Here is a 15,449-nt window from a genome sequence, read left to right as displayed (position 1 = left end):
ATCAAAACTCATTTTGATGGCATTTTGACTTGAACCAAAATTGATACTTTTTTTAATGACACAAAATCATTTTGGTTATAGCATGCGCATCAATATTCTTACATCGTAGTGTCGACAAAAACAAACACGTTGTGATTGTATGTTTGAAATTTATTAAAACTTACTAAATTCAAAGATATACATGAAAAACAAAGAAAAATAATATAGATGAATATATGGGTAAACTTAAAGGGATGGAAAGATAATTATTAATTAAGTTTACAAAAGTTAAGTATAGTTGAAGGGTTAAATTTGTAATTATATTTTAGGTTCATAATTGCATATTTGAGTTGTACTTTTATGATTTATTGACTTGTACATTATAATAAGCATCTCAAAATAAAACAAAGTTTACATTGAAACGTCAACAAAAATAAGCACGTTGCAATGGTAAGTTCGGCTGTTTTTTAAATACAATATATTAAAAGATATAGAAGAAATAAAAATTTTATATGAATTTGTCAAATAAATAGGTAAAGAGAGAGGGTTTATGTGTAACTACTCTATAAATTAACAAAAGTTTTATTGAAGTTGAAGGATCGTTATTGTAGAGATAGAGATCAATTTAAAGTAAATTACAATAGTGTATATTATTATCATAAGAGAAGTTGTACATTAATGCATTAATAACTTGTATATTTTAATTAATATTTCAGTATTGAACAGTTTTTATGTCAAAACGTTGACAAAAATAAGCAAGCCGCAAAAGTAAATTCGGTTTTTTTTAAATCATAATTTATTTAAAGATATAGAAGTAAATAAAAAATTAAATACTTGCCAAGCATATAGGTAATGATGGGGGACCAAAGTTGAAACTATTACTTATATTTACAAATAAATAACTAAATATGAGGAGCTATTATTGTAAGTTGTTTTCACCCGTATTATTTGATTGTGGCAAAAGACCACTATGCCCCCCTTAACTACTTTAAGACATGCATCATGTGTTGTAATTCATGTAATATAATTAGTACTTCTTAAATTTTAAGAGGTCCTTCACTCCTCTTTTATATGTAGTAAAGAAAAGATGAGTTACTCCACGAGTGTAGGAGTGTTAGTTGTTGAAATTAATTCCCGTTCTCGAGTCAATGAGGCGGGTTGGGTTGACTCATCGAGTCTATGATGGGCTGATGTCTTGTTTATCGAGTTGAGCACGTGACTTGGTTTACATAGAATAAATTACTTGGTGACAAGTAGAGCCAATGACTTGAACAACAAGAAATTTATTTATTAATTATTATTTAGATATGTTTTTACCAATTAGTATTTGAGTATGATTATGGTTTTTATATTCTAGTCAAGTTGGGTTTTTCAAATCTAAATTAGTATACATACCCGAGCTTGTGAGCTATATCATTAAGTCAAGAGTATTGTAATTTTCGAACTAATGAGAATTACAAAGATCGAGCTTACGATCTAAATTTTCGTTTTTATGTTTATCGATCCTGGTCACCAAACTTTACCACAAGATAGAATGAAGCTAAAAAAATGCTAAAAGGACAATCATAACTGCAGAATATTCATTGAGGATTAAAGCATGTAGATATTTATAACTCGTAAGCAATAAAGCAGGCAAATTATATATGCAAGTTGGCCGAAATTTATTAGCGGATTTATATGGGCTGAAGGGAGTACAGTACAGGTCAGAATGGACACAACAAAATAAAAGAACGGGTGGGTCAGAGGCTCAGAGCCCGCTTTATTCAACTATAATACACAGAGTATTTAAATTTTGAACCAAAAACAAGAATAAATGAGATTAATTTCATTATGTTAATTTCAAGATAATTAGTAACAGTGTCTCTTATCATCTGTTAGTTAACTTCAAGACAATTAGTCAACCATGACGTATTGGTCATTTGGCCTATTGGTACAATGTCCCTCTTTATAAATATGGGGACGAGGTCGTGGGTTTAAATTTTGCACTTAGTAAAGGTTGAATTTTGTTGTTAAAGAAAGTTAATTGCTTAAAATTAAACCAGCCATATATAAGTGCATATTTTATGTCAACACTTCAAGCATTTATGATCCAGCTGAAGAAATTGAAACGTAATAATTAATGCAGTTGAACAGTTTAATTATTAAAAACCGAGTCGGTTAAAATAAGAACAAATTGTGAATTTCAACTAATAGGATGTCTTCGGACAAAATCAAACTAGCGTTATTAGGAACTTAAATACTGTGAAATCCACATTAAGTTAATATAGCATGCAGCTTTTATTTTTATCTTAAACAACCACATGCATAACTTTTTTATTAGCATATATAGTACATTAACTATCACATGTTGGCTTGATGTTGTCATGGTCCCGGGTAAATAGTTGGTGGATATGAGCCATCGACCTCACATGCCAATCAAATGGCCGGGACTCCTAATGACTTCCGGCCCCAATCAAAATACAATGTTGCGTGCCATTTCTTCCCATACGTGAAAATCAAAATGATTGAATGGTGCGACAAGGGAGGCCGGGTCGAACAAAACATTAAATTGTTTGGTCAAAAAATTTAGGGCAAAATTTGTAGCACCAAAATATCGACTTTGACTTGAACTATTCCTTTTTCTAATTTTATTTTACATATATATTCAAAATATAATAAATTGTATAAAATACGAAAAATTGTATTATTAATATGAACAATTCCAGTTTTTATTAGGTTTAAACTTTAAAGGGATGCTTTTAAGAAAGATATGCAGAAGAATATATCTACTTTAATAAAATTGAGTTCTTAAGCCTTTTAGCATGGCTTATATATATTCTTTGTGATATTCCTTTTTTTTTCCCATGTTATTTTAATATATGCATGTATTGAAAACTAGAATTGGTTCTATAGAATAATCCACAAAGTACGAACTTATTTTAGCAGCCAGGTAAAGTTTTTCTTAAATGAAAATGATTACAATAATAATTTAGATACACAAATTATAAGAATATATGGCCTGTTATATAAAAATGTCAAAGCATGAGGCCTATATCGGTCCCTCAATCGCTTGGTCCATATCAACGTCATTATCAACTAATAATATCTTTTATAATTTTCCTTTTTGCGTAGATGATACTTATATGAAATTATTACCAGTCAATTATAATTGGTATAATTGATGATATTATCCTTATGGGTATATGTGTATAAATCAAGTCAAGAAGTGCATTCATTTAAGCTTGATTTTAAAACGATACATAGTAACACTCATAAGTGCATGAATAAACTTGAACTGATCTATGCCTATATCTGTCACATCTACCTAACGTTGGCTATATATCAATTCGTTAGAGTTTATTTTTAGAAACAAATTCCATATACCAATCTCTTTAATCTAGTAATGTTTTAATTGACTCCTCAAGCAAACTTAAATAAGGGTGTAACTTGGGCTACGGATCAAATTACATGACCCATTATCAATTAATGGAACGAGTCGGATCTTGTGGCAAATGACAAAGGCCGTTTGGCACATTTATCAGGCCTGTAATCTTTCATGTAAGCCTCTGATTTCACTCAATAAGAATTTTTCATTCAAGATTCACTATCATTCAAAACTTTTATAAATAAGTTGATGCATATTCTAGCTTTTACCAGTAATTTTTAGTTGTCATTTTGAAATTTTGGCATACATGCCAAAATTAAAAATCTCTATTTCTACATCACTCCTCAAATATAGATCTAATTAGGGCTGGTAATTGGGCACCTATTTAAAATATGATAAGACTTGTTAAACAAAAAAGTGTGGTGTGTAATTTTTTTTATTTTCTTAAATATTGAAATTAGTAGGCTAGAATTCATGGTTTTTCCTTATTGAAATATGAAACTTAAAACTGTCTTATAGTCAAAACATATAAAATAGTTAAATGAGTCGTATTCATGTTTGATATTTGTGTTAAACGCGTCGTTGATTAACTGCTAAACCTGTTAAGACACAAATTACTAGCCCTAGCTCCAATCACATATGATATTGGCCAAATATCTCCTAATCATCTTAGTGTGACAAATAACTCAAAAACATCATAAGATATTCTAGTCAAGATATCCACAGTTTTGTTTGTGTTAATTAAGCTCATAAATTAATATATCAATCCTTTAAAAAAATAAATAATATCAAGTCGCCGCTAGCAAGCTCAACAAAATTCCAAGAAATGCCGCACGAGTGTTGTTGAAAGATCCTTATCTGTTGGAGCCGATGAAACGTAAAGAATTGAACATTTTCTCATTAAATAAATGGTTGTAACAGTTGTCACATTGTCGACAATGAAAATGACAACATGAGTGGGCACTCACAACATTCAATTCAAGGGAAAGCCCCCCTAGCTAGATAGATAGGAAAAGGGTTAAAAACAAAAAAGACAAACGAATGAAAACAATTTGTAGGGACAAATATCATCTCTCACAATAGGAGAACGTACGTACACTACACCCTCTTAATAAATAATTTCATAAATGTTTTAAACGGTGTGCAGGTGGGGCTGTTGGCAGCCAACTAAGAAAAGGAATCGTTGGTAGTGGTTTAACCCAGCGGCATAAAGACTAATGACTGTGTGATAAGAGTTAATTAACAATAACAATAATGTATAATAAGTTTGAGAGTTCCATAAAAGTAGTAGTTTAGTAACTTCTGGAAAGATGGTTAAAGAAACTCCGGTAACCACAACCCCAGCTACTGGGGGGAATACCGGCTACACAGTCTTTACAAACACTATCCCGGTTACCCAAGCCGGGGCAAGTGAAGTAAATTTTACGAACACTACCCCAGTTACCCAAGCTGGGGCAAGTGCAGTAAATAATCGCTCACTGGGATTCACTGATACCCAGTTAGAGAAACGAACAAGACTCCCCCGCCAAACACTCGATGAAGTTAAGGCATGGGCGGAGGCACGTCAGAAGGAATTCCAAGCTGAGTTGGACGAACGCTTCCGTTCCGTCCAACAGGCTGACGAATTCGAAGAATACTTGGACGATGACTCGGAGGAATCCGACACCGACGCGAACCCTCGCTATAGGGCAAAAGGGAAGCGTAAGGAAATGGACTCACAACCGAGAAGGCGTTTTGGAGAAGCCTTCAAACCAAAAAACCCAGGTGGAAGCCCACGTGACTTCTCCAAAACATTTAGACCAACTGTTGCAAATGCGGGAACGTCCAAATTTGCAAGGGACATTGCGGAAGCAATCGCCCCAAAAAGTGCCAAACAGATGTCCAACATCGGCACATATGATGGTATATCTGACCCAGACGATCATTTGAACAGATTCATAGCGGGGGCAACCGTCAGCAATTGGACGGAACCTACGTGGTGTTACATGTTCCAAATGACGCTTGTTGGGCCAGCTAGAGCGTGGTTCGATCGTCTACCGGTCAACCACATCTACGACTGGGCAGACTTCCAACAGAAGTTTAGCCAACACTTCAGCCAACAACGAAAGTATACCGAGGAGCAATGGACAATCCTCAAATGCATTAGAGAGGAAGATGAATCTTTGCTAGACTTCATCACTAGCTTCAACTCAAAGAAGCTAAGTCTGGGTAATATCAGCGAAGATCTTGTTCGCGCTGCCTTCATCCAGGGCGCGAACGACCCAGAGCTCATCCGCACCTTAACAGGTAAAGATGGCATGCCATCCACATAGGATGCCATCATGACAGCAGCAAAACTCTTTGCGGAAACGGAGAAGCAACTGGGTAGAGATCTCCCACAGAGCACAAACCTCTACACCCAGAAAACAAGAGAAGACAACGTCCTTACCGCCCGACTAAACAAAAAGCAAAAGCTAGGCATTTGGCAGTCAAGGGTAAACTTTGACACCTCATCCAGCTGCAACATCGGTTAGGCGGAAGGGATAATGTACGGTCGAACCAGAACTCCAGATGGACGCCACTCACCAAAAGCGTCACCGAGATATTCGCCACTGAGGAGCTCCCATGGCCGAAAGCTCCAATAATCCGACATCGTCCAAATGCTGATCGGAGCAAATACTGTGACTTTCACAGGACAAAAGGCCACAACACTGAAGAATGCACAGACGTAAAGGACATGGTCGAAGCATTTGTCAGAGATGGGACGCTCGCACACCTCGTGGCGCAATGAACGCTGAGCAGGCTGATGCGTGTAGAACCCCAGCTGGGGAAAACACGAATAAAATTACAGCTTCAATGTGGAGACTACATGCTGCGTAAAGAACGAGATCCCGAACCAGGTGCATATCGGCTCGATGGCACTCCCATCCCAACAACATGGAAGGGAGCTCAATTACACAGTTTGCATGTAGATCAATTCCAAATTTGTAAAGAAAAGGCCCAGAGCCACTTCTAATGAAAATGATTCTCCTTAGAACATCGACGCTGATAATTTTACATTTACTTTATGAACTTTCAACACGGATATGCCGGTTTCCACCGCATAATTACGTGGAAAGTCGTTGCATGGGGAAGGCGGCAAAACCCGCATAAACCCAAAAAACGGCAAACCTTCACGCAGGTCAGTTGAAGGGTAAAGTTCAGTCATCCCACTAAATGAAAGTGCCGGTCTATCCGCATGAATCATGATACAGGAAACTGAACACTAACCTATTAACAACCGCGCGTCGAACGGTTAATTTATTCAACACGGATATGCCGGTTTTCACCGCATAAATACGTGGAAAGTCGTTGCGTGGGGAAGGCGGCAAAACCCGCATAAACCCAAAAAACGGCAAACCTTCACGCAGGTCAGTTGAAGGGTAAAGTTCAGTCATCCCACTAAATGAAAGTGCCGGTCTATCCGCATGAATCATGATACAGGAAACTGAACACTAACCTATTAACAACCGCGCGTCGAACGGTTAATTTATTCAACACTAATATGCCGGTTTTCACCGCATAATTACGTGGAAAGTCGTTGCGTGGGGAAGGCGGCAAAACCCGCATAAACCCAAAAAACGGCAAACCTTCACGCAGGTCAGTCATAGGTAAACTTTGGTCAACTAAATGAAAGTGCCGGTCCTAACCGCACAAATCATGAGAGGAAACCGAACCTATTGACAACCGCGCGTCGAACGGTTAACTTATTCAAAACAGAGAATTTCTAACAAAAGGATGAGGAAAACCTACACGCAGGTCAGATATAGGTAAAGTTTAGCCATCCTACTAAGTGCAAGTGACGGTCCTACCCGCACAATCACGAAAGAGGAAGCAAAACTTCAACCTATTATCTACCACGTTCAAAGGTTAACTTATCCTAAACACTTAGAAATTTCAAAAAAGATGAGGAAAACCTCCACGCAGGTCAGATGTAGGTAAAGTTTAGCCATCCTACTAAGTGCAAGTGACGGTCCTACCCGCACAATCACGAAAGAGGAAGCAAAACTTCAGCCTATTATCTACCACGTTCAAAGGTTAACTTATTCTAAACACTTGGAAAATTGCTAATTTAAACTAAAGTATGCAAGTCATATAACGTTTATAAAGCAAGGAATCCAGTGAAAATAGCGGTCTTACCCGCACAAAGATTTATATTTCATAATATTCGTTACAAGAATGGCCGGGTAACTACCCGCCTACAAGAATATAAATCTATACAAGCTAAATCTATCCTAGCAGTGGGGAGGGATCTTCAGGATCAAGCTTCAGGGCCACTTCCACTTGGACCAGCACCATCAGTAGATCGTGGCAGTTCAAGGAAAGCTTTAAGGATAGCTAGCCCATCATCAGCAGCAGCAACTTCATTTACCTTCTCCACCACCGGATGCGGGAAGGCGGCATACTGATTCACTGCTTGGTCGTATACAGCTTCAGTATCTACATCAAATAAAGGGAAGTTGGAAGGCGGGATGCCTTTCTCAACGAACCCTAGACCAAGCAGGAAACCGGCCTTTTCCCCATCCTCGTGAGAAGCGTTGAGGGCTGCGCTCATAGCATCGTCATAAGACGTATCAGCAAAGACCCGATGCACAACCTACAAGAAAATATACAAGTATCAAAACCTTTTCTATTTACAAAGAAAAGCGTAAAGACATGAAAAGCATACCTGAGACAACGCTTCTCGAAGAAGCCATTCCTTGGCAACCAGAGCCTCCTGGAGGGCAGCTTGAGCTTCGTTACGGGCGCGTTCGGCTTCACTCTTGTTGAGGTTGGCAAGCAACACTTCTTTAGCCGCAGCCTCTTCGACGCCCTTTAGCTTCCGCTCAGTGTGGTCAAGCACCCCCCTCTGGTCCAAGATCTCTTGGATTCTTGGCGTCTTCCATCGCCAAGGCATCATGAGCCTGCTGGAGAGCCTCTAATTTGGCTTTAAGCTCCTCATTCTCCACGCGTAGAGGCTCAGCAACAGCTTCAGCCTTGGTGGCCCTCTCGGTTGCGTTCCTTGCAGTTTCCTTAGCCAGCCGAAACTGTTCGTTAACAGCTTGGGTAGCCTTGGAACGGGCCTCGAGCCGGGCCTGAACTTCAACCTCGAGAGCCTTGAAGGCCTTCTCCTTCTCCGCAGCAGCCGCGGAGAGCCTCCTATTCTCCTCCCGGACAGCCCGCGCCTGAGCTACTTCTTGAATGCGAGCTGCTTTTAACTTGTCGTTTTCACGACAAAGCAGCTCGACGCGCGGCTGCATCCGGGCCAGGAGAACCCGAAGCTCATTGGTTAGCCTATCCTCCTGGTAGCTAGCCATGGCTTCCCCCAACGCACCACTGGGAGCTGCGTGACGAGCCCACTCCACGCACTCCACATGGGTGCGAAGGGTTGTTCCTCGGCGGATGTTCCATCGTGGAACATACACTTCATTGGAATCCGACACTGCAAAAAACATAAAGCAGTTAGGAAAAGATGATAAAAATATGAAAAGGGCCAAAAGAACCCTACGCACCTGTAGGGTCAACAACAGGCCGATAGCCGCCAAACCCATCACCTGAACCCAAGGGAAATCCATCCAAGAGGTCAGGCAGATGGGAAGGAGGCAGAGGTTGGCGATAAGCCCCATGCATACCTGAAGGATCGGCCGTCGTTGCCGATGACGGAGGAGGCATGGTAAAAGCCGCCGTGGTCGCCGCTGCGGAATCCGCAGCAAAAGTAACCGCCGGCTCAGTGAAAGATGCGGTAAAAATGGCACTCACAGCCGGCGGTGACGTCATCACAGCTGGAACAGTCGGCTCAACGGAGTGAGCAAATGAACCAGTGGAAGCAGGCGCAGGCGCAGCCGCCTGGGTCGTCGCCTCAGGTAGGCTGACCAAGCCTACCGTCATGGGCGGAGGGGTACTCATCTGCGCTCCACCCTGGAATGCGTCAACATCCACGCCTGCACAAAGAAGACAAATGTTAATGATGGAAAGCTATGAAGTTAAAGATAAAGGAAGTTGGTACTTACGGGTTTTCTTGAGCCTAAAAGTGCGGACAGGCGGGGATGAACCCGATGGAGCCGGCCTCTTCACGCCGCTCACCGTCGTCATCCGGGGCTCTCCGGAGGTGACAGTCGCAGCCTCCGGAGCGGTGGTCTTATCACCACCGGGGTTCCCCGCCACCTCCTCGCTCTCGGCCTCTGAGTCAGACCGAGGCACCGGATCGGCAGTGGAGGCCACCTTCTCCTTCCCCTTCCCGCCGGCAGCCTTCTTCTTCCGCACCAACGGAGGACCATCTGAGAATTCCTCATCAGAACATACGATTAGAGGAATTCCAGCAAAGGTTTCAACATTGAGGGGTCGAGGGTTGAATAGCGCTTACCTGGCCGCCTGGCGCTCAGGATCTCGTGGCCTAGCGGGTAGACCTCCACGAACCGATCCGCCGTTTGTTCTAGGATGGGCAACTCGTTCTCGTCTAGAGCGCGAGTACCCATCCGAGCAGGACTGTCAGCCTCCCGCGGGTACATGAGCGACTGCAAGTCGTTCCCCTCTTAAATAAACAGGAAAGAAGTTAGAAGAGATTCTAAATTAACAAAAAGAAACAGAGCATACCGTAAGGAACAGAGTTCGAACCGTATTCAAGGACGATTGGGATCTTTTGCGCATCCGCATCCTTCCACACCCGGCTCATCCCCAGCATCACCATCCCGGACTCCGCAAACCGGTAAACCGGAGATTGGACTCGGGATATCTTCGAGAACCATTCCGCCTCCTGGTAGTTGGAGGCGTGAAGGCTGGGAAGTGCTTGCCCATTCTTGAATTTCATGGCAAGGGGAATGGCGCGAGCGGAGATGTAGAAGAACTCCCGCTTCCACGAGCGAAGACTGCGCTCGGTTGCGCAAATCTTCAAACCCTTAATCCGGGTTATCAGCGTATACCACCCCTGGATGCACCTCCAAGAGTAGAAGGTCATCAGGCAGTCGACGAAGGGCTCAATGCCCAGAATCCGGCACACCCACTCGAAGTGGCGAATCTTCGCGATCGCCATCGGGTGCACCTCGGTCAGGTGTACACCGTACCTCTCAAGGACACGGTAAACAAACTTTGTCAATGGGAACCTAAGATTCCCATAAACAAAGAATGCAGCATATACCCCGATCTTGCCTCTGGGGGCATCATACACCGTCTGATGGGGTTCAGGAAACTCAGGCTCGACAGACTCGAGCATGAACTTCCTGACGATGTACTGATACAGATCGACAGGCAGAGCACACTGGCACTCGCCAGCAGTACTCTTGTCATCGGCAAACACCCCAGCCTCCTGGGCTGTAGATTCGAGATCACGAGAAGACATCTTGCAGATGAAAGAAGAAAACGATTTCAAGAGAATGCTCGACTGAAAGGTGAGTATTCGCCGGAAATCGTTTTGAAGATGAAGAGAAGAGTGAAAGTGTGGATTACAAAGAACCCTCTCCCCCTTTATATACTAATCGCAATTAATGCGATGAATTTAATGCGGAGGAGAGAGAAATCGAAGGTGCAATGAAACTATGACACGTGGCAAAAAGCAAGCTGGCAACAGCTGTTGAAAGGACGCGTACCATTAATTTCGCGGCCACGCGCCCGAAAAATCGCGCCCACGCGCCTGAAAAAGCGTCTGGAATGACCATGTACTGTCACGTCACCATAACTTCCTGCACGTCCTGACACAGTCAGAAGAAACCGTCGCACGACGTTTCAGAGGTTTGGACTGTTCTTATCCTTTCACCAACTCTTCGAATTTCAAAAAAAATCAAAAAGATTCAAAAGTAAGCGGGAAAATACCCCTTACCTTGGCAACCAAGTAACCATAAGACGGGTGCGGGTACAGTGTTAAGGCAAAACCCTTCACATACTTAGCACCTGCATGGAATTGAAGCCAAGAATACCTCGGCAACCAAGTAACTATAAGACGGGTGCGGGTACAGTGTTAAGGCAAAACTCTTCACATACCTAGCACCCGCAGGGAATTGACGCCAGGAATACCCTGGCAACCAAGTAACCATAAGACGGGTGCGGGTACAGTGTTAAGGCAAAACCCTTCACATACCTAGCACCCGCAGGGAATTGACGCCAGGAATACCTTGAAAGTAAAGTAACCGTAAGACGAGCGCGGGTACAGTGTTAAGGCAAAACCCTTCACATACCTAGCGCTCCGCAGGGAATTGAAACCAAGAAGGATCTTCTGGGCAATGCTTGCGGAAACGGAAATAACATCCCCGCATAGCGGGAACGTCGAGAACTACATTGTTTGAAGCTCCAGGATGGAATTGGTGGTTTTAACATAATTGATCACTATGTTCAAAACTACCAAAACCTCATGGAGAATCCACACAAGTGGGACTCAACGCTCCTGACTTGCGAGGAGGTTACAGACCTACCCGCATCATACCCAAAGATCAAGCAGGAAAGTCGGGAATTTCTGCAAGTGACAAGGACTTCCGCGGGAAGAATCCCCTTGGAAAACCTTAAAACTAAACCCTTTGCTTAAGTCCAAAAGTTCACCTCACTTTATTAAACATTCATGAGAAGAACATTGGACTGGGGGGACTTGAAGAGGTAGGTCCCAGCAGAGCCCAGTTGGACCCGCAAGACTCACCTTGAAGAGGGACGTCTGCGCAGAAACCAACTGGATCCGCAGGACCAACCATGCTCAGAGACGTGACGTCCTTACGCGCAGTACGCAAGCTGTTCCCGCAGGAAATGCCTCCCAATGGTGAAGTAATCTGCCTGTTCCCGCAGCTGCGGATACAAGCCATCAGGGAAGGCCACCCGCGCAGCAAGGCTACACGCACAAGGCACTTAGCTCTCAATCACTCAGTGTCACCTGAAGGAATGGGCAAAGCCGGGAACAATCCCGCACAAAGGCGGGAGGGGGAATACTCCCGCCCAACTAAGCCAGTCCGTACGATACGGGAAGATCTTCTGTACTGTACCTGACGAGGTATGGGCAAAAGAGCTGACCAAAGATACGACAGCTTATTGACAACAGTATGGCGAGCAGCATGCTCCTGTACTGTATGTCACTATTAGCCGCTGCCTACTCACCAACTCCTGTCATACCACGTGCATAGCCGGCAGTTGGTGGAAAAGGAATAGTACACAGCAGGCCTGGTCATTGTCAGCCGCTGCCTACCCACCAACTACCAGCAGGGCACGTGCGTAGGCCACAGTTGGTAGAACATGAATACTATTCAGCCGGCCACACCTCCTTGGAAACCTACATTCGGCTATAAATACCCCAAATGGTATGATCATCTCATCTTATCATATTATCATCATATTATACCTGATATCTGCTCTAGCAATCTCTTAATATACATTTATATTTAAAGAGCAATCTAGTCTGATTCTCACGCCGGAGGGTGGTCACAAGGAGGAACCCCCCCTTCTCAGTGACAAGCTCACGGTGTCTGTTTTGCAGGTTATCAGAAGAACCATCTTTGCTGGGTCTCACCCCTCGTGGGAAACATCTATCTAACCCCCAGGTTACCCGTAATCTGCCCGGGGTCCGGTTAGTGTTTCTTCACAACATGAGTGGGCACTCACAACATTCAATTCAAGGGAAAGCCCCCCTAGCTAGATAGATAGGAAAAAGGTTAAAAACAAAAAAGACAAACGAATGAAAACAATTTGTAGGGACAAATATCATCTCTCACAATAGGAGAACGTACGTACACTACACCCTCTTAATAAATAATTTCATAAATGTTTTAAACGGTGTGCAGGTGGGGCTGTTGGCAGCCAACTAAGAAAAGGAATCGTTGGTAGTGGTTTAACCCAGCGGCATAAAGACTAATGACTGTGTGATAAGAGTTAATTAACAATAACAATAATGTATAATAAGTTTGAGAGTTCCATAAAAGTAGTAGTTTAGTAACTTCACATGAAACGCATGCATGTTATACCTTATGTTTAGATCATCATTTTCGTATTAAATAAACTCTAGGAGTAGGAGCATATTCATAACTTTAGACATACCCGCCAAAATTAAACACTTGTTATAAACTCCTTTTGTGTGTCAACTTCAAAGTTCCAACTACGCTAAGCATCAACAATAATAAATAATTTGGGAACTCAAAAAAGCATATCAAAATTTAGGTACAACCATGTCAATGGGTGTTCTTGTTTATTTTTTATAATAAGCAATGGTATCTTGATGGTGAGATAAGACTTAGTGACCATAAGGTCCTGGGTTTGAATCTCACAAGAGGGGTTTTTCTTAAATATTGAGTTTCATCCTGAATTGGTGGCTTGGTACCACTGGTGGCACGATGATACTCCAGTGGTCCGTGAGTGATCCAAATTAGTCGTTAAAAAAAAAAACAATAAACTATATCAATGTTTTAAATTTTGGCTTACTATTGAGGGTTTAAATTACGTAGTAGATGGGTTAGGTGAATTCAAAAGTAGTATATTAGTTACAGAAAAAAAAACATGTCTTCATATTATTATTATTATTATTATTATTATTATTATTGTAAAGTAAAAGGATGGTAGGGAAGACTTAAAGATAAGAATGTGGACATTCTACTAACCCATGGATGGTATAATTCAATGCCACAAATTATTGTGTCAAACTGTCAGTCAAAATTGATCCTATATGGTATGCTTATAGTTCAAAGTAGCCCATGACATGAGACATATTAAATGTAGCTTCAAGTTTTCAATAAATTCATGAAAAATGTATTATAAGTTTGATTTACATATGTATGCAGCATGCATTATGTAGTTGGGTATAGTTCATATTCTAACCTAATATATTTGCTCAACTACTATCGTTAAAAACCATTTAGCTTCTTTGTTAGGACTGGGTGCAAGAATTGGTATGGTACAAGGAATAAAAAATGCAAACTTCTTTAATGATATTTTACATTTCGTGTACAATTGGTATGGTACAAGGAACAAAAAATGTATATTTGTTAGGACTGAGTGGTGTAAGAATCCATTACGCTATATGAATAGTAAACTACAGCGGGACTGCTTCATAATTTACGATGGACCCAACTTGTTTCCCTTTTTGTTGTTTATTATCAGTCACGTGATCTCACTTCCAACTTTCCAATCAATTATCCACATATGTATTCATCTTCCGTCGAAGGGTAACATTTTACACCCGTAGACGTCTAAAACCATATATATATGTGTGTGTTCTACTTCAAATCAATCATAACACAAATGGACATCTCCCGTGGCGACCCTGGAACACATACAGACACAGTTGTCACGTTACACGATTGCCACCATGTGAAGGATAGATAATTCATAAACTTCATTTTTATGTCCATGATTCCTATTAATATTATACCGTATTATATGGATTCCTATTAGACGGGTGCTCGCGCGATGCGGCGGGTGTTTGGACGCGTAACCTATTAATCACATAACAATTATGAGTGTCTATGGTTCGGTTTAAAACATTGAAACCGTTTAAACCAGTCATCAGTTTGGTTTCATGGCTGGGTTTTTTACTTTCGGTTGGTTGGTCGGTTTCAAAGTTTTCAAACCGTAGTGAACGGTTTAATTCGCGTTTTGTATCGGAAATCGACCATATGAAACCAGACCAGACTGTAAACGTTGAATGCATTTTAATTTTTTTATTATATAGTATTAGATATATTTTATTATATATAGTTGGATGCCTGCGCGATGCAGAGAAGTATGTACGCAAACATGACATCGAACGCGTAACCGGTGTTACCGTTCCAATAAGTGTATGACTTCACAACAGTACGCGTGCAACATGGCAATGTATGCTCGTAATGCGACATTGGAAGCTTAACCGATGTTAGTAAGCACGTCACACAACGACTGTACGCGCGCAATCAGGTGTCGATGCACACGTAATGCTACATTGCACGCGTCTTGATTCGTAACCTTGACCGCGTCTTGACCCGCAACCTGTTCTGCCTAACACTGTTCTAACACGAAATTTGTTCTGACTTGAACCCTTTCGATCCGAACCCGTCCCGACCCAAACCAGATTAACCTTTTTTGTATCGGCCTATTCCAACCTTAACCTAAAAGACCCATGACTAGAACGACCGAACCCGCCCAACCCGTTTGCCGGTCCTTGATGGTAATCATG

This window comes from Bidens hawaiensis, unplaced genomic scaffold, assembly GCF_021521415.1.
Source record: "Bidens hawaiensis isolate Kalapana, Puna unplaced genomic scaffold, B.hawaiensis_p1.1 tig00033656_1, whole genome shotgun sequence".
Classification (NCBI taxonomy): Eukaryota; Viridiplantae; Streptophyta; class Magnoliopsida; order Asterales; family Asteraceae; genus Bidens; species Bidens hawaiensis.
This window is presented reverse-complemented; position numbering follows the sequence as displayed.